At 36.5% G+C, this 21,051-nt stretch overlaps 1 pseudogene; it reads right to left on the bottom strand.

Annotated features, from left to right (window-relative positions):
- Positions 1-16,150: 16,150 nt before the first annotated feature.
- LOC116105994 lies at positions 16,151-18,729 on the bottom strand (annotated as a pseudogene).
- Positions 18,730-21,051: the final 2,322 nt, after the last annotated feature.

Here is a 21,051-nt window from a genome sequence, read left to right as displayed (position 1 = left end):
TTCGCCCATGCTCATCAACTCAATTTGATAGAAAATTAATGTGAAGTGATTTGCTAATGGCAATGCAATAATGTTTAAAGAAAAGACGATGAATGATGTGGTGGCAAATATTATTTTAATTCGAGCTGGTCGTTCTCTGCTTCAACTTTCAACAAGTCACTTTGTAGTTTTGCAAAATTCATTAAACAAAAAATACCTAAACCCAATTCTTGATATATAAAATTCACAGTAAGGTATGTTATTAGAATATACAGGATATTCGTTGATCATTTCATCAACAAGGAAGCAGGATATATAAGCAACAACTAAATTTTGTGCAAAAATTAGCTTGAAAAAAACTCTTTACACACATATTTATAAGTTGGAATTTGAATCAAATTATTTGATTATATATAGTGTAAGAGGAGAGAGTGACAACAATATTTTATAAAAAGATTTTCAGGAGAATATTTTATTTCCAGGAATAATAAATAGGGATTTGAGATGATCAAGTATAATATGTTACATAATTAGTTTTGTCAGGGTTGTTGTGGTTAATGGGTAACTTATTTTAAATGTAAAAAAGTATGCGAAGAAATGCAGTTAATTAATTATTCTAAGTATAGTAAGGAGTATGTTATATATAGATACATGTTCATTTATTCTATCATATTCATGCATTAAAAAGAGTTGTTAGTGACTCCAAGCTAAATGATGAACGTTGCTGTGTTGAAGATGATAATAATGGTGGTTTTAGTTGTTGGTACATTGATTGAAATAAGTGAAGCTGGAATTCCATTTTGTTGTCGATATAATCTAGAATATTGTCAGAAGGCCTTATCTCATGCTAATATTCCCTACTAATAATTAATTAACTCCATCTTATGTAATTTTCATATTATTAATGCTTGTATGTATAATGGTTGTGAGGAAATTCTTACAACCATATAATATTTGATGTTACACCACATTTTATATATTTTTAATGAGCGGAGAAATCTTGTTTAGTTACTCAATATATATGTCTCGAAGATGATAATAATGTATCTAGAGTTTAATTCATAAATCCATAATAAACCAATAATAAATCAAGTACAAGTTTTATTACAAAAAGACCCCTAAAAAAATGCAAAATTTCATTCAATACACCTTGGGCTTGCTTATCTGACTTTACTCTTTCACTAATCACTCAACTGCTGGGATTTCTTCGGGGCAGTTTATTAAAAGGCCATTTCAAGTTTGCATTTCATTAAAAGGCTATCAAGTTTTAAAGTGTTAACTCAATAGTCATATTATTGATTAAGGGGGGAAGTTATTAAAAAGACATTTGAAGTTTACATTTAATTAAAAGGCTATCAAGTTTTGAAATGTTAACTAAATAGCCATATTATTGATTAAGGGTAATTAGTGCTTAATTAGGATTAATGTAATCTTTTCAAAATTATCTATATTTCCACAAATCCGAAATTGTTGCAAATAAACCCAAAAACCTTCTTCTTCCTCCCGCCATTAACGCATCTCTACCTGCATCTTCTTCTCTTCTTCTTGGCGTCGTCAACATCTTCTTCTTCCTCAACAGTTTTGAAATTAAAATAAACGACGAAGCAACACAACACGCCACCACAGTGCATTAGCAAGAGAATCTGCTATCACATTTTCTTCAACAGAAAAAAAAGCATTATTATGTGATGACATTTATTCATCAAGATTAACCTCTCGGACATGAGCAATCCGCGACTCATCACGTCTGCAGCTTTATCTTCTCCTTGAAATTCCATCTTTAAGTTAAGCTCTGAACAGTATTGAATAGCTACCTTCTCTAATCTCTTGAGGTACTTGATCTATATGGCAACGAGGTCGGGAACACGATTGAATTTCCAATCTTCGGGGCTTGTGAGACCTCGCATCCCTTCAAACAATCTTACTAGATTCCCGCAGCCAATAAGTACAAAACTCTAAGAGAACTCAAACATCCAATTCCATTTCTCGTAGATACCGCTCTTTGTGGTTATTTCCACATGCCTAAGGGAGATCATCCTTCGTATATTCTAGGCAACTTCTTAAGCCGGTAACAATCAAAAAGTCTGAATGTCTCAACTTCTGAAGCTGACAAATAGATTCAGGAAGTTTCTTCAACAAATAATTATATATAAGTCAGGTATCTCAAAGTATCAACGTACCGCGGAGTTTGGCAAGACTTCAAAATCAATACTTTAAGTATAGCAGTCGGAGGTGCTTGAATTTGACTATGCATGTATGGATATGATACACCAATATGCTCGTTTCCTTGCGAAAATAAGGGACCGAACCGTCTTTGATCTATTATCTAGAACTTTTGGAGTTTTTGAGCGTTGAAATCGAGTCAATAATTGAGAGTGCGAACGCATCCCATCAACTATTTGGCTTTGGATTTTAAAACACCACACTCACTTTTGCCACTGATATTGCAAGATCATGCATAAGATCATACATTTTAAACTTATAATATAAATGATAATGTTCCGTAAAATCCTCTAAGAAACCCTGACCATAAATCCTTCATACAACGCACAGCAACATCTTCTAACTCTTCAATATCATCATTGAGGTTGCAAGGAGTCCATGTGCCATCCAATAAAACTGTTTAATTTAATTTTAAAAAAGTATAATGTAAATCTATTTTATTATATAATAGAACAACAAGCTACGGACACCAGCAAAGTATACGGGTACGGGTAGACCCGCGGGTACCCGTTTTCTCTCTCCAGTTTTAGTTTTACAGTTCACCCTTACAGTTTTTAATTATATCAGTTACACCCCCAAAATTCTACAATTTTAATTAAGTATACATTTTTTGGTAACTATAACATTGCTGATTCATTTGAGATCGTTAATTTCATGTAAATCTCATACAGTTATAAAATTTTAGAACTCTTTGGTTTACAAGTGTCAATACCAGTTACTCTGATAACAAGTAGGTTTCAATTTAAATAATCACCAATTACTCTCAAGAAGAAAATTTCAACAAATTTGATAAAATAATATCTGACACAGTTCAACCCAAGGTTTACTGTTGATTCAAGTAGAACGTCAACAATTAAAAGAAAAAGCATAACATTTTATTGATTGAGCAAATCAGCAAAATTACTACCGAATGAAATGTTTAACTTATGGACTAATGCCAAAAGTAGAGCATGATATCGCAACCATGAACTAGTAATGATGAAATTAGAATAATGTTAAAAACAAGGAAAGGCTGATCATAGATAGAGCCAAACGGAGGAAAACAGAGCCACCATCCCTTGGAACCAGAGTCTCCCTTTTGACAATAGAAAAAGTCATACTTTTTGTCTCTAATAATTGTCTTCAGAAAATATACTACACAAATATCCAAGTATGTGCTTAGTGAGCACACTAAACTGTAGAATATTCTAATCATAACGGGAAAACATCACATGTTACTGATGTATGCTTAATCAAAATCTCTCATCCTAGTTACTGAATTTTTGATAGAAAATAATTAACATATAATGGTAGAGATCTGAAACGAGGTTTCTGGAAACAAGAAAAGCTGAAAACATACCGACAGACCAGAACACATAGATTAGCAGCAATGTATAAAGAACCATCTCCCATCAAAACAAAATGTCTCCAGTTAGGATAAAGAACAAAATTTAGATAATGTCATTTAAATTTCAGACTCTTCTGCGTCCTGCTGTTGCCGTATTTGTGAGCATTTGACTCTAGCTTTAAGAGTCTAGCTGTTCTTCTTTAAGTTGATCCTCTCCTCAGGTGCCTCTCTTGTACACTCCAGCTAAATTCAAAATAGATGACATTGTTCTTTCGTGCAAAATTTTTATCCTCCCTTGTTAGCAAATTGGTGTCCAAAACTTCTGTTATTGAACCAGGTAGTGCTTTAGTAACCAATGCTTCACTTCATCTCCCCGAAAAGATTTCCTCGGTTGGCTTCTTCCCAGAATGTTTCCATCAGCATATACACATAGCTGTAATGTTGTGTTGATTTGTTGAAGATTGAGAGGCGAGCGCGAGAGAGATGAGAGGCAGAGTAGGGCAGCCAGGCGCGAGAGGAGAGACTAGGGCAAGTCAATGGGTCACGTTGTGTTTTTTCACCATTTGCAAAACGGTGCCCCGGGTTCACCCCAATAACCCGTCAGATATACGGGTTTGGGTCGGGTACGGGTCCATAAAAATGGGTTCAATTTATTAGACCGTATCCTATATTTTTCCGCGGGTATGGGCCGGACCCGGGGTCGGGACCCATTTTGCCAGGTCTACAACGGCCGTCCACAAATTGTGGTAGGCATCCTTTACTTTTGACGGGCATCCGTAGGACGGGACGCCCATCCATTATTTTGGTTTACAAAACTAAAGAAAAAATTTGGATGGCCGCCATAATTGTGGATGACCGTCATAAATCCCAGCTTCCTTTCCATCTTGGTGCACAATACCACAACCTTCTCAGAAAATTTTTATGCATGACTTAACTATGGCATCTTACATGCTGCTATATTCACTTTGTTGCGATCATGCAAATCCTCTTGACTGTTGCATATTCGACTTAGATGCCACAAAAAGCATGACTCACGCAATTAACTTGCTACTTGTTCTCTAAAATCGGCTGTGTGTAAGAACCAGTTGAGAACCCGCTTTTCCATGACTTCTTCCAACATTTTGCATTTGTCAGGTACAGATAACCAACCTGTGTACAAGAACCGTTAAGGCATACAATTACAGGAACCCAGAGTGGAAACTAATGCATTCTTAAATGTAACAAGTAGCACGTTAATTGTTGAGTCATCTTTTTGTGGCATCTAAGTCGAATATGCAAAGTCGAGAGGATTTGCATGATCGCACAAAGTAAATAGATAGGCAACATGTTAAGTGCCATAGTTAAGTCAGCATGAAAATTTTCTGAGAAGTGGTGGTATTTGGCACCAAAGATGGAAGGGAAGCTGGGATTTATGGACGGCCGTCCAAATTTTTCTTTAGTTTTGTAAAACCAAAAAATGGACGGGCGTCCATTCCGTACGGATGCCGTCCAAAAGTAAGGCACAGTTGTCCCCAAGTTTTTTTTTTTTTTTTTTTTAAATTTTCATATTATAGTTAAGGATGGGCGTCCCTTATTTGCGGCACCCGTCCAAATGAATGAACGTCCACAATGGATGAACGACTGTCTCTAAATGTTTTTTAATTTTTTAAAAGAATGTTAATGGGGGGTATTCATTAAATATGAACGTCCGTCCATTTTAGGACAACCGTCCATAACCTATGAACGGCCGTCCCTAATTTTTATAAAAAAAATTATCTATTTTACTTATGGACGGACGTCCTTTAAATGGGTACTCCTGTCTGTAGTAAATAGACCCCATCGGTGGTCCATATTTGATAGAACTTCTGTGGTCAAGTAGCTTTATGCCTCCAAGTTCTACGAAAATTGTAGCCAGTGAAAGTATAGATCCCAAAACCAAGTCTAGGAACACATGGTATCCCCGAAAAGTTTCTTCTTTTTAATCTGCTCATTTAACAACTCCTCGTTTTCTTGTGCAGACTAAAGCTTTCTCTTTTTCATGTCCTATGGACAGCAAGCAGCCCAAGCACGGAGCACACCCTGCAGACCAGACAACAATAAACAGTCAAGTATGATTCCTGTAAGTACAGAGTTCTGTTCCATTAACAATATTCTTATAGATTACAAGCCCATTTCAGTTTGTTTATGCAAATGATTTGAACTCTTTAATTACCTCTCATCAACAAATTTTTCCAGAAAACGCACCATGGCTCGTCGATGGGATCTGCAGGCAATAACCAATGTATTTCCATGTCTCTTCTCTGTATCAAGGATGATTAGACTCAGAGATTGATTTTCCATTAAGCAGAAGCACCGTTACGTTCTTGTGAACAGGATTACATTGGAGAAGGGGTTACTCTTCTTTCTCAAGTCTTCTTCTATATACCATACGCTACACCCTTGAGCTTTAAAGCCCATTCAATTCAGACACAGAATAGGCTCAATGATGCTCCAATCACTTCACCTCTTCCATCTTGGAGATATGAAAATCTTTAATCAAACACTAGTTTCAATATAACTAAGCCTTTTATTGTTGATTTGCACTACTGCGGTTCTGAAAAGTATTGCATTTTAGCCTTGTTCTGCTGATATAACTAGTTGGGTTATGAAAAGTATAGCATTTTAAACCTTGTTTTGTTGATTTATACTAGCGGGTTCTGAAAAGTATTGCATTTCTTGTCAAAGTATAGCAGGATGTTTCTTGAAAAACAAATAAATCTTTGACCTTCAACATATGCATACCCATAGTCAGGATGTGCATGGTTTAGTTTGGCATAACTGAAAAAGAAAAAGAATTATAGTTTTAAATTAATGACATATCTATAAAAAAACTGAGTTCTTTCTTTCTGTATAAACGTCGTCTTTAAAAACCAGGGTCTTCCGAATTAGGAAATCAGACATCTATTTCCTATAAAAATAGAAATAGTTGAGAAGCTTTTCTTGCATCACCATTCATGAAGCAATAGGAACTTAACGCATCCAACCAATTCCATGACAGTGAGGCAGAGAGGGATCCTCTGTTCTCTCCACCCAAATTTTTGTCTCCTTCAACTAGCTTCTTAGTATTAGAAAATACTACCATGCATCTCAACTTCTAATCACATAATCTGGAATCTTAATGGGCATACATAATATCCATAAGCAATATTCAATTCACATTTCAGTTAAGATAAAAAGGTTATGATATTGAGTAGAATTAGTTATTGGTTAACAGCTTTATCAAAGTTAAAAGGTAATACAAATTATCCTCAATTCAAAACCTTTCTAATCATTGGATTACAATGAATCATGATTTCGATTGAATTCTGGTTTTACATTCAAGCCTTACAGTAAACAGGGTTCCTACTTCCCTTTACATACACAATGCAGTGCATTTTATTTGGCATATCGTATAAAGTTTACTGAACAACATAACTGCAATACTAAAATTTGTTGTACAGCTTAAAGAATATACAAGTTTAATCATAAGAAGGTGTTGAGAACCTGGATCCTCAAACGCAACACACCCACTGATGTAATCCGATACTCAAACAACAATGGTCAACCTCCAAACAGAAATGAAGATTGTAAAATTGCTATGAAAATTGTACTCTATTGATTGATTGATTGAAATGGAAATTACATATGAAAATTGTAGAAAACCTTCAGTAAATGTAAAGATATCTAGCTCTTCGCGGGGCTAGTTCTTCCCAATTCATACCAATTTTAACATGCTTTTACAATTGAGGGAACTGCCGATCAATAATGTCAAAGGATTCCCATGTGCCTCATGAGAAGGTAAATCCTTCCAGTTGATCAATACCTCTCTAGAGCCATCTAACAGGTTCGAACAATTGTACGGAAGCAGGCTGGACCATTAGCTCTAATTCGTCAGTAAGGCATTCCGGCAGGGGTTGAACTGGAACAGAATTATGAAGGCTATTCTTCTCTTCTTCAATTGAGAAACGGGAGATTGGGTGAATCCGGGAAGTGTCAGGTAAGGCTAGGCGATAGGTTACTGCACCAATTTTTTCAGATTTGAAAGGGCCCGTAAAATGAGGGCTGAGTTTTTCATTAAGCTTGAGAGCCAGGAGCGGAATTTATAAGGTGAAGTTCAAGTAAACAAAATCACCTGGTTCAAGGACACATCTCGACGGTGAATTGGCTTGGGTGGCATCGGTTTGTGCGGCAGTGAGATTGGCTTTCAACTCGTCCAACAATGCATTGCGGTCGATCATTTGTTGATTAACTGTCTCCACCGAAGAATGGACCTTTGTAAATTTCAGAAGTGTAGGAGGGGGTCGACCATAAAGCTTGGAAAGGGACATTTGGTAAGCTATGGTAGGATTGTTTTAACCCAAATTTAGCCCAATGAATCCATTTCGGCCCAATGCTTGGTTTGTTACTTGTAAAACAGTGAAGATATGTCTCGATACAGCGTTAACCACCTTCGTTTGACCATCCGTTTGGGGTGGTAGCTGAGCTGAATTTGAGAGTAGTACCTGCCAAGCGAAACAATTCAGTCCAAAATTACTCAGGAATAGACAATCCTGGTCAGAAACAATAGACTTAGGAAATACATGCAAGCGGACCACTTCCTTCACAAACAGGGTAGCTACTTCAGTTGCCGTATAAGGGTGACACAATAGCATAAAATGACTTACTTTGTCAATCGGTCCACTACCACCAAGATGGTGTCAAACCCGAAACTATTAGGAGAGGCCGCCAATGAAATCATGGAGAGGTTGTCGAAGGCCAAATCTGGGATTGGTAAGGTTGTAACAACCCATCAGACTTTAAGGAAGATGTTTGTTTGTTGACACACCACACATGCATTGACACTCTTTGACATCTTGCTTGATTCCCTCCCAAAAATAACACCAGCAATTCTTTATAGTGTAAAAAAACCGGATGGCCGCCACTGGGTGTGTTGTGGAATTCCTCCAATATTTGTGGAATGAATTAGTATGTTTTTGGGAGGACCAATTGGACTTTGTACAAGAGGCAGCCATGGTGTAAGGTATAATGAGCTTAGGAAGTAGGCTTTGCAATGAGGTCTTGTATAATCTGCTTGAGTTTATCATCTTGGAAAGCTTCGGTGGCCAAGTCTTCATAACCAGGAAATATAACTGTAGACAAAGCATGCAGTTCAGGGTCAGGTTCACGTCGGAAAGAGCAACAACTACTTTGTTAGAGCTGTCCGGATTGTACTGAATCTCAAACTTGTACTCCAGTAACTAGAGACCCATTTATGCCGTTCCAGAGTGATCGACCTTTGTCCTGTCAAGAACTGTAAACTTCGCTGGTCCGTCTTAACGATGAATTTGCTGCCGATCAGGTAGTGGCTCCATTTATGCACTGCAAACACAATAGCCATTAGCTCTCGCTCGTATACTGATTTCTGTCTGGCAAGGAAGAAAAAGCTTTACGAGAAAAGCAATGGGGCGTTCGTGTTACACCAATATAGCTCCCATACCTAAGCCTAAAGTGTCAGTTTTTATTTCAAAGGGTCATTAAAATTTGAAGTGGCCAACACTGGAACTGAAACACATCACTTGCTGCAAACACTCGAAAGCGCGCTGTGCCTCAAGGCTCCACTTGAAGGAGTCTTTCTTTAGTATTGCGTTAATGGTGGGTGATCTAACCATAATTCCTAACAAATTTTTTGTAGTATCGGGTAAGACCCAAGAGGCATGTAAACTCTTCACTGTCGTTGGATAGGCCATATACCATCAATCAGATCTTAGCAGGGTCCGCTTCGACTCCATTCCAGGATATGATGTTCCCAAATATTCCAGTTTAGCTTGGGCGAATGGCATTTCTTTTTATTGACTACTAACTTGTCTGTTGGAGTTTTTCAAAGACCTGGCACAATTGCAGTTAGATGATAAGAAGTTAGGACTATAAATTAATATATCATCAAAAATACCAGGACAATTTGCGGAAAAATAGCCTGAAAATTTCGTTCATTACGGCTTGGAGGTTGATGCGCATTAGTCAACCCGAAAGGTATCACTAAGAATTCATAATGTCCTTCGTGTGCCGGAAAGCTGTTTTAGGGACATCTTCCTCACGAACCCGAATCTGATATACCCTGATTTGAGATCCAATTTAGAGAATATGACGACTTTCCCAATTCATCAAGCAGCTCGTCAATGGCTGGGATTGGAAACTTATTGCGTATGGTGATTCGTTCAAGGCCCTATAATCCACATAGAAATGCCAACTACTTGTCTTTCTTCTGAACTAACAACATCGGATGGAAAAGGGGCTAACACTAGGCTGAATAATGTCGGCTGCCAACGTTTCCCCAACCAACCTCTCAATTTCATTTTTCTGAGTATAAGAATAACAATAAGGCCTAATATCGGAATGGAGGCCCATCCTTCAGTGATTGAATGGTCCTGACGCCTAATGGAGAAGGCTCGCAGCTGATCAAATGGGCACAATTCAGTTAAGAGAGTTTCTACTCTGGGGTTCACTATCATTACTTCCTCGGCCTCCTGTGTCCACAATGACCAAAATTCCATCATAAACCCATGGTCCTCTGGTGTAGGGATTTCAGCATAGCCTTCAATGACACAACTGTTTTCACCAGCGATGGATCACCCCTGAGTACTACCGATTTCCCATCCACCTCAAACTTCATGGTAAGACACCTCCAAATTGTACACACATTGCCTAACGTACTTAACCACGTAATCCAAGTACAACGTCAGCCCTCCCAATCAAAAGGAAAAATCATGTACAACCGTAAGTCCGGCATGACTAACTCCAACCCCTTACACACCCCTGTACTCCGCACTGTATACCCTTTCCCACCATTACCCCAAAGCCTTTGTTTCTTGCACCTTTAAACCCAGCTGTCGAACTAGATCTTAAGAGATGAAGTTGTGTGAAGCTCACTGTCTACCATCATAGACGACTTCAAATCCTTGCAAATCCCCCTGAGCTTCAGAGTGTGGTTGACTTCAAACCCACTATGGAGTGCATGGATGAGCTACAAGATCTTCTTCTACGTGGCCTTTTTCCTCAGTTTTCACCATTGTTTTAGCTTCCCTTTGTTCTTCCTCTACATCCATGACTAACAAGATCTAAAGGGTGTGATTTTTGCATCTGTGAGCTGGCCCAAACTTCTCATCACACTTGTAACAAAGCCCTCTCTCCCTCTTGTACTGTAGCTCTGCATCGGTAGTCGCCAGAAGTGGTTGTCTCTGAGATCATCGGCTTTGACTCATGCCCCTTCTCTTTCTTTTCCATTTCTCATTTGAAATGGTAAAGACGATCTAGAGGTTTGAAGAGTTGGGTACCCATCCAATTTTAAGTGGTTTTGGGCCTGGTGTGAAGTATTATAATCTCCTTCCTTATTGGTCCATTGGGCTCGGCACTCGTTCTATTTTTTTTTTGTCTAACACCCAATTCCTTTCCTCAATCCTATGGGCTTGGTCCATTAGTTCAAACAAGCTGTTAGGCCTGACTAACCTCAATTCAGCCCGTATTTCTTCCTTCAGCCCACTGGTAATTGCCCATTAGCAACTCTCTTCAACCTTTTGCATAGGTGTAGCCAGCACTCAAACTGCTCATGGTAGTCAGTCACGGTGGTGGTCTGTTTCAACGTCACTGGTGATTCAAAGGCTAACCCTTGACGACGGTCTAAATCGCTTGATCACCGCTTTCTTGCAAGTACACCAGTTTGTATGGAACTCGAGAATCTACCCATTGGAACAGTTCAAGGTGCGCCCCTCCATGCACATTGCTGCGGCTTCTACTTTTCCCCCTCATCAACTTGTTGACCTAGAAATACCTATCAGCTCTGAAGATCCCCCCATGAGGATCCTCTCCGTTAAACACAGGTAGTTCCAATTTCCTCACTCTCCGATCATCCCTCCACCACTCTTGTTTGATTTTGATGATTCCGGTTGCGATCGTTGCAACTCGCCTGAATCCAGACGACTCTCCCTTCTCTTTCCCTGTGATCACACTTCCTCCTTCTCATCCTTCAACTTAATCCATTCCCTCAACTCAGTAGGTATTCTTTGATGTTACCGGCATCGATCTTCCTTAACTTCGCTGATGTCTTCCTTAACACTTCCACCTCCCTCTCAATCCCTTCCATTCTACCTCCATTCTTCTATTCACTATTACCCACACGCAGCTCTGATACCAATTGTTGAGAACCGGATCCTCAAACGCAACACAACCCAACTGATTGTAATCCGTACTCAACAACAATGTTCAAACTCCAAACAGAAATGAAGATTGTAAAATTGCTATGAAAATTACTGTATTGATTGATTGATTGAATGGAAATTACAATATGAAAATTGTATAGAAAACCAGTTTCAGTAAATGTAAAGATATCTAGCTCTTCGAGGGGCTAGTTCCTCCCAAATTCTACTCAAAGTTTAACATGCTTTACAATTAAATCCCACAATTTATATCCCCAACGTCACACACCCAATGCATGTTCCTGCTATGTGATACTAACTCCCCCTTGCGCGCACCCGCTGATTGGCCTTCATGTTTCTTTTGTAAACGTGAATAGTAGGGGTCGTACAGAAGTAATTTATTATAATAAATAGGAAAAAAACACTCGGATAAGAAGATGTATGAAACTTAGACACATAAATGTATGGTACAAAGGAAGGATAAAATATTCAAGCACACATGCATTAGAAACAATAAATACAATCACAAATGAAAATAGAGAAAAAAGATTGGAGTAATGTGAACCTGTACGAAACTTGCTGGAATCATGATGTAGGTCTTGAAAAATAAACAAGAACATCACAACACGCCACCAATGCATTAGCAAGAGAATCTCTATCACATTTTCTTCAACAGAAAAAAAGCAATACTATGTGATGCATTTATTCAGCAATTAAGATGAACCTCTCGGACATGAGCAATCTTCGACTGATCACGTCTGCAGCTTTCACTCAGAGCAGGACAGCCTTGAATCTTCAGTTTTTGAGGACAGTAAGGCGTTGCATCCTTGGAAGACATGACAAGCTCGGGCAATCTAAAATCTCCATGTTTGAAGTGATGTGAGATTTTCGCCACTCCGGTAGTTCTACTAAATTGACAATTTCATCATTGCACTGAAGGTGTTTGCCGATCCTTAGTAAGCTAAGGCAAATCCACAATGATGCAAATGGACAATTATAATTTTCGAACTCCCAAGCAAAGGTTGTCTTTGTCTTCTCCTTGAAATTCCATCTTCAGTTAAGATTACACAGCAATAATCGCTACTCTCTAATCGCTTGAGGTACTTGATTATATGGCAACGAGTCAGGGAACAATCTTGAAGAACCAATCTTCGGAGGCTTGTGAGACCTTGCATCTCTTCAACACTCTTACTAGATCCTGCCTAGCTAAGGTAAAAAATTTAAGAGAACTCAAACATCCGATTCCTCTTCTCGTAGACATCGCTCTTTTGTGGTTATTTCCACATGCCTAAGGGATCATCCTTCGTATCTTCTTAGGCAACTTCTTAAGCCCATCACAATGAAAAAGTCTAAACGTCTCCAACTTCTGAAGCTTCAAATAGATTCAGGAAGTTTCTTCATAAAGATTATATGAAAGTCAAGGTATCTCAAATGTATCAATGTAGCGACAGAGTTTGGCAAGACTTCAAAAAGCATATGCATAAGGTTAGCAGTCGAAGGTGCTTGAATTTAGATATGCACGGAGGGAAAAGAGCACCAACAAGCTCGTATGAGTCGTATCCTTGCAGAAAAATAAGGGACCGAACCGTCTTGATCTATTATCTAGAACTTCTGGAGTTTTTTGAGTGTTGAAATCAGAGTCAATTGAAAAGTGCCGAAGCTCCCATCACTGTTTGGCTTCTGGATTTTATAACAGCACACTCCTTTTGCCACTGATATTGCAAGATCATGCATAAGATCATGCATTTTAAACTATAAAATGAATGATAATACTCCGTAAATCCTTAAGAAACACCTTGACCATAAATCCTTCATAACGCACAGCAACATCTTCTAATTCTTCAATATCATTGTTAGAGGTTGCAAGGAGTCCATGGCCATCCAATATCCGGCGACGTAATCACTGTCGTAATATCCTTTGGAAATAAGGAAAGATAAGCAAACATTGCTTCAATATGACGGCAATTATATAGCTCAATTTCAATACAGGTAAGATGTCTTCATTTTCCTGTTTCAGCTGCCATATGTCACTTCTTTTCGTCTTAACCACTCATCTTCTCTGTGTTTGCAAAAAGTAAGCTCCCTAAAGTTCTCAGAGCTAACGGAACTCCTTACATTTTCCGACATGTCCTCAGCAATTTTGACGGTTTGGAAAATCTTTCCCTTCTCCATCTTTAAATGCGCAGTTTTTAAACAATGATAAAGAATCCTCAGTGAAAGACCTTGTATGAAATGTGGGGAAACGGTGCCCATTATCTCGGCAACAGTTTACTACGTGTACTCACAATAATTTTACTTCCTTACACTACTCACTAGTAAGTTTTTCAATCCCTCCATTTCATGGCTTCTCATTCCAAACATCACTAAGACAAGCAAAACTTTTTACCTATCAAAATTTCCTGCAAACGCTTGGGAATTTCATCTGCTTAACTTAGAACAATCCTCCTCATGTTTTGCAGACTTAATAATTTCTTTCATCAATCGGGATGTCAAGTCGTCGGAAACCATACCCACTCTTTAACAAAAATGCCTATCAGACCCTCTCATCATTTAAACCATTTTGAAAGAGTGGTTTTACCCAAACCCCCAATCCCAACTATAGAATGACGGAGACATTACATCGCTCGTTGTCTCAAAAAGGTTATGATGTTTTCTTTATCCTTCTCTCTTCCAATGACATCAGAAGCTTGAAGAAGGAATTAGTCTCCCTCTCCTTGGGAATTACATGCCTCACGTCACATGACTCTCAATAAAGAAAAGAAATTTTCGCCTATCATCGGCGATTTCATCTAACCTGTCTCTAATTTCCTTGATCTTGTACCAATTTAACATGATTAGATCTTGAAAAGCATTGACATACTTTAATGTTGAGCTCCCCTGTTGTGATCTCCTGGAAGCTTGAAGTCGAATTCATCTAAAACGTCCTCAGCATCATAAAAAACATCCTTAAGCTTCGCAAGCCAACCACGCAGCTGATGGTTTTGATTCTGCTTTGTCTCGGCATCCACAGACAGCTTTGATGGCGCTCATGGTCGCTGAAGTCTTCTTAAATCACTATCCAGATTCCACAGCAACGCAATTCCCACCAACAAGGGAACCTATCTTCTTCAAAATTTCAGTGGCAGTGCCAAATACAATGGACTCAGCCATATTTCTTTGAAGAGAGCGAAATCAGGTAGTTTAAGAAAATGAATTAGCTAAGAGGATGTTTGAGCGTATTCAGCTACCCTGCTAATACAAAACCTGTAAAGCGACATGCAGGAATAAACATGGTGAGAAGTTGGTAAAGTATGCAACTATCGAATCGTTTTAATAAACGATTATTTTTTCTTTTTACTTTTTTTTTTTTTTTTTTCAATATTTTACTTTAGTGCTTTTCTCGAATGACCTCTAATAAATAAGAAAAACAGTGGAAAGAAACCGATGTGGCTCCTTCTAATAATAATAAATAATTTTAATAAATATTATTTATTCTTTTCCTTTTTTTTAATCAATATTTTTTATCTTTAATACTTTTCTTCGAATGGCATCTAATAAATAAGAAAATAGTGAAGAAACTGGTGGTGGTCCTTCTAATATAATAAATTAAAAATTTAGTAAATATTATTATATTTTTTTTTAACTTTTATGCTTTTCTTCGAATGGTATTGGTATCTAATAAATAGTGGAAAGAAACTGACGTAGGTCCTCTGCTAATAAAAATTAATTTTAAATAAATATTATTTTTCTCTTACTTTTTTAATATTTTCTTCAAACAAAAACATCTTTTTAAATCAATTATATGAAAATCAAGGATTTTATGGATTTGACCAGGTTCACTGCTAATTATAGTATTAGGATTAATTTTGTAGTCATGACGGCTTGTTCAACAAAATGACACATTTTAAACAAGCATTTTGAGACAAATAACTATGGTAATTTGAAGTGTTTTACCTATTTGGTAAGTAATAAATTTTATATTTTTAATTTTTTATGTGTTTTTGGACAAACATAAAAAATACATTTTTATTTTGGCCTTTCTAATACTGTTTTTAGATAAACATATTAACACGTTTTTATTTTTCGTATTTCACATCAAAAAACAGAATACAAAAACTCAAAATTCATAATCAAACACACACATGTTTTTTGTGAATATTCAAGATCATAACATTATTATAGTTCCGTAATGTTACAACCCAAATGCTTAATATGACTTTGTAAAATACATAATCATTTATTTTAGAATTGAATCTCTTTCACTTCATTGAGTCTAAATTGTTGTGTTATAGATATATATTTGGATTGGACATATGGTTTAGGATCTTCCTCCTTTGAGTTACCTTTGAAAAACACAAAAACAAAACAAGAGAAGAGAAGCAACAAATTAAACCCTCAAAAATCAATGCAGTTAGTTATATATCTCTTTCAAGAAGTCCCAAGCATAAACCATAAACTAAAGAGTAAAGATCACTTATTATTGGTTGTTGGGAGCCAAAGAACGCATGTAGCCCACACTAGCAGTGAAATAGTGGACAAGCTTTTCTCTTGGGGGAAGGCTTTCTTTGATGAGTGGAATTTGGATGAATTTGTGGCACCATTCATTCAGCAATGGCAATTTCTCACCATCAACCAACTTCATTTCTCCAACTGTTCCATTACCTTCAGCCAGTGAGGGATCCAACCCAATGCTAGATCCAGATATCCATTTCTTCTCCACCGAAATATTTCTTTCCTTCGATTGCTTCTCAAGAAAGGCAAATGATTCATTGCAGACTCCACTGCTTTGTCCTTCTTCTCCTTCTTTCCAGCAAGATCCAATGCACCCACAAACACAGTTCATAAAAATTTAAATACAATTAAAGCCTTGTATAAGCACAAAGTTAAGCACATGATTAATCAAGCATATTTTTCATGTACCTTCTCATCACAATTTAGCATGGCTCTCTCACATGGTCTTCAGGCAGTAAAGAGTACTTTTCTTTCCACAACTCGTCGATATATTCAAGAATTACAAGTGATTCAGCAATCGGTTTGTCCATGGTGAACCAGCACAGGGCTTTCTTAAGCACAGGATTGTATTTCAGAAGGATTGGACTCTTGTTCATTAAATCTTCCCACTAGTATTCATATTCAACCCCTTTAAGCTTCAGAGCCCATTCAATTCTCGTGCAGAATGGCTTAAGTTGATCCAATCACCTTCACTTCACCCATGTTGTAAGCTTCGATTGAATGTGAACTCAATTTGCAATTTATTCCAACTATCTTCGGGTGATTATCGATCTAATATAAAGTTATTTAGCAAAGAGTTGCCTGATACGTTTGAAAAGTCAAATGACTATAAAATATGCGGCCAAGTATTTGACTTCAAGGATAACAAAGAAGTTTTATTCATGGAGAATTCGTATATATATGTTTGAATATAAAAGATAGAGAAAAAGAATATTTTCAGCCTGGACGCCGATAGCACCCAGAGTTCAAACGGGAAAAATTCTAAATAAAAGGTCTAATTTTGACTGATGTGACAATTTTAGTAAAAAATGAAAAGAGGGTTCATTCAGGATTAAAAATAATTATTAGCTAATTACATCATTGCTTGCATATATAGCACCAATATTGTTAAGAAATTGAAATCAAAGTAATAATTTGCTAATGCTGGATGTTAACACCAACGATTTGCATGTGTAAAGAGCTAAACTGACTTAGAAATTATATGTGAATGAAAATGCAATGAAGTAATGGAAGATGATTTTTAAAGTGGTTTGGATGCTTAAACGAATCTTATGTTCACTGTTCTTTTTATAATGAGGTTACAGGAGGTCGCGTATAACACAACGAGCAAGGGGACAAATAACTGATTATTCAGAGAGAACATCGAGTCAGTCTCTTTCTCGTAGGTTTATCTATGTTTTGAGAATAAAATGTTACAATAGAATGGGCTTTTTTATCAGAATCCCATAAGAGGGAACCATCTATTTATAGTAGAAGGTTTTAGGGTAATGATTACAATTTGTAAGTAGGCAATTATAGTACAATTCCTACCGCCCTTCCCATGATTGATTACATAGAAATATTCTCAATCGCGTAGGGCTTGGACATGTGGCGACTCCCATCCACTCATACAACAAACTTGAATCTTCATTGATGACAGTCATACTCTTTTTGTCTTTGGACGATGTGGCAGCTCCTAGACGTTCAAAACATTCATAAACTCTGATTGACGCTTGCTAACGTAAGCCCTGATTTTTAAGCATAACATAATTAAACCAACGAGAAGATTATAAAAATATATATACAATCCAAACTATACATATTAGTTTTTGATAATTTTATAAAGGGGTCTGATATTTTTTAGGGATTTTTTTATATTTAATACTTTTTGAAGGATGGATGAGTTTCATTTAAGCACTCATGAGGAAAAGGAAATAACCCTCTAGATATGGTTCACATAACCTAAAAGATTTAAACGAACACCCATGCATAACAAACAACAAATAAAAACCAAAATGATAAGAAAAAAAAATGCTAACCCAGTTTTTGTTGTGCAGACTCTACAGCTTTCTCTTTTTCATGTCCTTGGGCACGGTAAGCAGCCAAAGCACTAAACACACACTGCACAACAAACCATACAAATAAATAGTCAGTATGACTCCTCTAACTACAGAGCTTTCTTCTATTCATAAATATTTTTTATACATAACACGTGTGAAGTTTTTTACGCAAATGAATATGTAACTCTTGAATTACCTCGTCATCAATATATTTTGCCCAGAAACGCACCATGGCCCGGTCGACAGGATCTGCAGGCAATAAAGGGTTGTGCTCCCATGTGTCTTCTATGTACTCAAGGATGACTAAAGATTCAGAGATTGGTTTTCCATTGTGCAGAAGCACCGGAACCTTCTTGTGAACAGGATTAGATTGGAGAAGCATGTGACTCTTCCTTTTCAAGTTTTCTTCTATATACTCATGTGTTATACCCTTGAGCATTAAAGCCCATTCAATTCTAACACAGAATAGGCTCGGCGAAGCTCCAATAACTTTCACCTCTTCCATTTTTTGAGATATGAAATTTTTTTATCAAACATAGTTTCTAAATACCAGAGGGGTTCTGAAAAGTATGCATTTTTGTGGAAAAGTATAGCAGTATGTTTCTTGGAAAACACCCAAAAGTTTGACTTTTAACACATATATTACCTTAGTCAGGATGTGGATGGTTAAGAAATTGTAGTTCGGAAAACGATGGCTTTTCCTGGTTGAAATAAAAAAATGGCATCTCCACCTTATTGCTTTACTTTGGGTGCAAGGAGATGTTTGATGAATGGAGTGGAATTTGGATGAAGCTGTAGAGCCATTCATGAAGCAACAAGAACTTAAATTGATCGTCTACAACTATAGAAAGATATATATGAAGAGAAATCAAGAATTTTGATGTCAAAAGAAATAAGGTAATTGAAAATTTATGATAGATATCCGTCCTGTTCTTATTTTTAACGTCAAAGTTTTACTCTTTTTAAATATACAATGTATATTAAAGAAGAGATGATCATTATCACTCAATTATATTTGAGGGATTGAATATTTTTATAATAAATCAGTGAACCTTTATATATATTTCTTAAATACATTCTCATAAATACATATTCATTTTGTATCACAATTTTTTGTAAATGTCTAAATGAATATACATTATACATAAATATATATTCCTTATTCATCATGAACTAAAGCCCTTTATTGAATAACTTAACTATTTGTAAATATTTATTAAGTTCATTAATGATAGATAAATTATATAAATGGCCCTAATCTAAAAACCGCTCTTGCAAAAAATAGTCCTCACAAAGTTTAAAAAATGACACTGCCCTCATATATAAAAGCTATTTAATTTTACCAAACTTTTCAAACTCTCTCCAGTCAGTCATATTACAAATCGAGAAGGTAAAGAAACTCTTCTCAACTCTGCATGGCGGTTTTCTGATTTTTGTTTCAGTTAAATCAGAGGGTTTAAGGATTAGCAATAATGAAACTGTTTGTTTGAAAGCCATCAATCCTAAGCAGAAAAAGCTTCAGTTGGTTCTTAATTTAGATTATAAATTTGATAAGCAAAGAGATACATTTCCTACAAAAATTGAAATAGTTGAGAAACATTTCTTTGCATCAACCATTCATGAAGCAATGTCAACTTAACTCTGCATCAGAGAGGGATCCTCTGTTCTCTCTCCACCCAAAATTTGTCTCCTTCAACTAGCTTCTCAATATATGTAAGTTAATTGAAAATAATACCATATATTCTAACCTCTGATCACATTATTCCGGAATCCTGGAGAGTATACAGTAATGTCCACCAGCAACATTCAATTCACATTTCAGTTAAGATAAAAAGTTGTGATATTGAGTAGAATTAGTTATTGGTTAACAGCTTTATCAAAGTTAAAAAGGTAATACAAATTATTCTCAATTCAAAACCTCTCCAAATCATTGGATTACTATGAATGCATGATTTCGATTGAATTCTGGTTTTACATTCAAGCCTTACAGTATAAACAGGGTTCCTACTTTCCTTTACATACACAATGCAGTGCATTTTATTTTGCATATCGGATTATAGTTTACACAACTTAAAAAGACTTTAGCTTCACTTTGAATACTGAACAACATAACTGCAATACTAAAGTTTGTTGTGACAACTTATACAAGTTTGAACTAATAACATTAGAAAATTGGAAATTGAATTGACTGGACGAGCGCCTTGTAATTTTCACAGCCTAGTTAACTGTATTCACAAGTAAAATAAAAATAGACTAATAAATCTATATTATAATAAATATTTTTTGGTAAGTCTGAATCATAAGAAGGAGATCTATTAACAAGAATTAAAAAAAAAATAAAAGAAAAAACACTCGGAATAAGTAGATGTGATGAAACTTTGACACGACATTAGAAACAATAAAATAAAATATTCAAGTATGCATACATTAGAAACAATAAAATACAACCAACAAATGAAAATAGGGAAGAAAGAAATTGGAGTAATGTGAACCTGGGTACGGAAAACTTGCGGGAATCATGATGTAGGCCTTGAAAAATAAACGAAGAAGCAACACAACACCCACCAATGCATTAGCAAGAGAATCTGCTATCACATTTTCTTCAACACAAAAAAGCATTATCATGTGATGACATTTATTCATCAAGATGAACCTCTTGGACATGAGCAATCTTCGACTGATTGCGTCTGCAGCTTTCACTCAGAGCAGGACAGCCTTGAATCTTCAGTTTTCTGAGGACAGTAAGGCGTTGCATCCCTTCTGGAAGACATGACAAGCTCCAGCAATTTAAAATCTCCAGTGTTTGAAGTGACGTGAGATTTTGCAG

This window comes from Pistacia vera, unplaced genomic scaffold (assembly GCF_008641045.1).
Source record: "Pistacia vera cultivar Batoury unplaced genomic scaffold, PisVer_v2 Contig507, whole genome shotgun sequence".
In the NCBI taxonomy this organism is placed as follows: Eukaryota; Viridiplantae; Streptophyta; class Magnoliopsida; order Sapindales; family Anacardiaceae; genus Pistacia; species Pistacia vera.
This window is presented reverse-complemented; position numbering and strand designations above follow the sequence as displayed.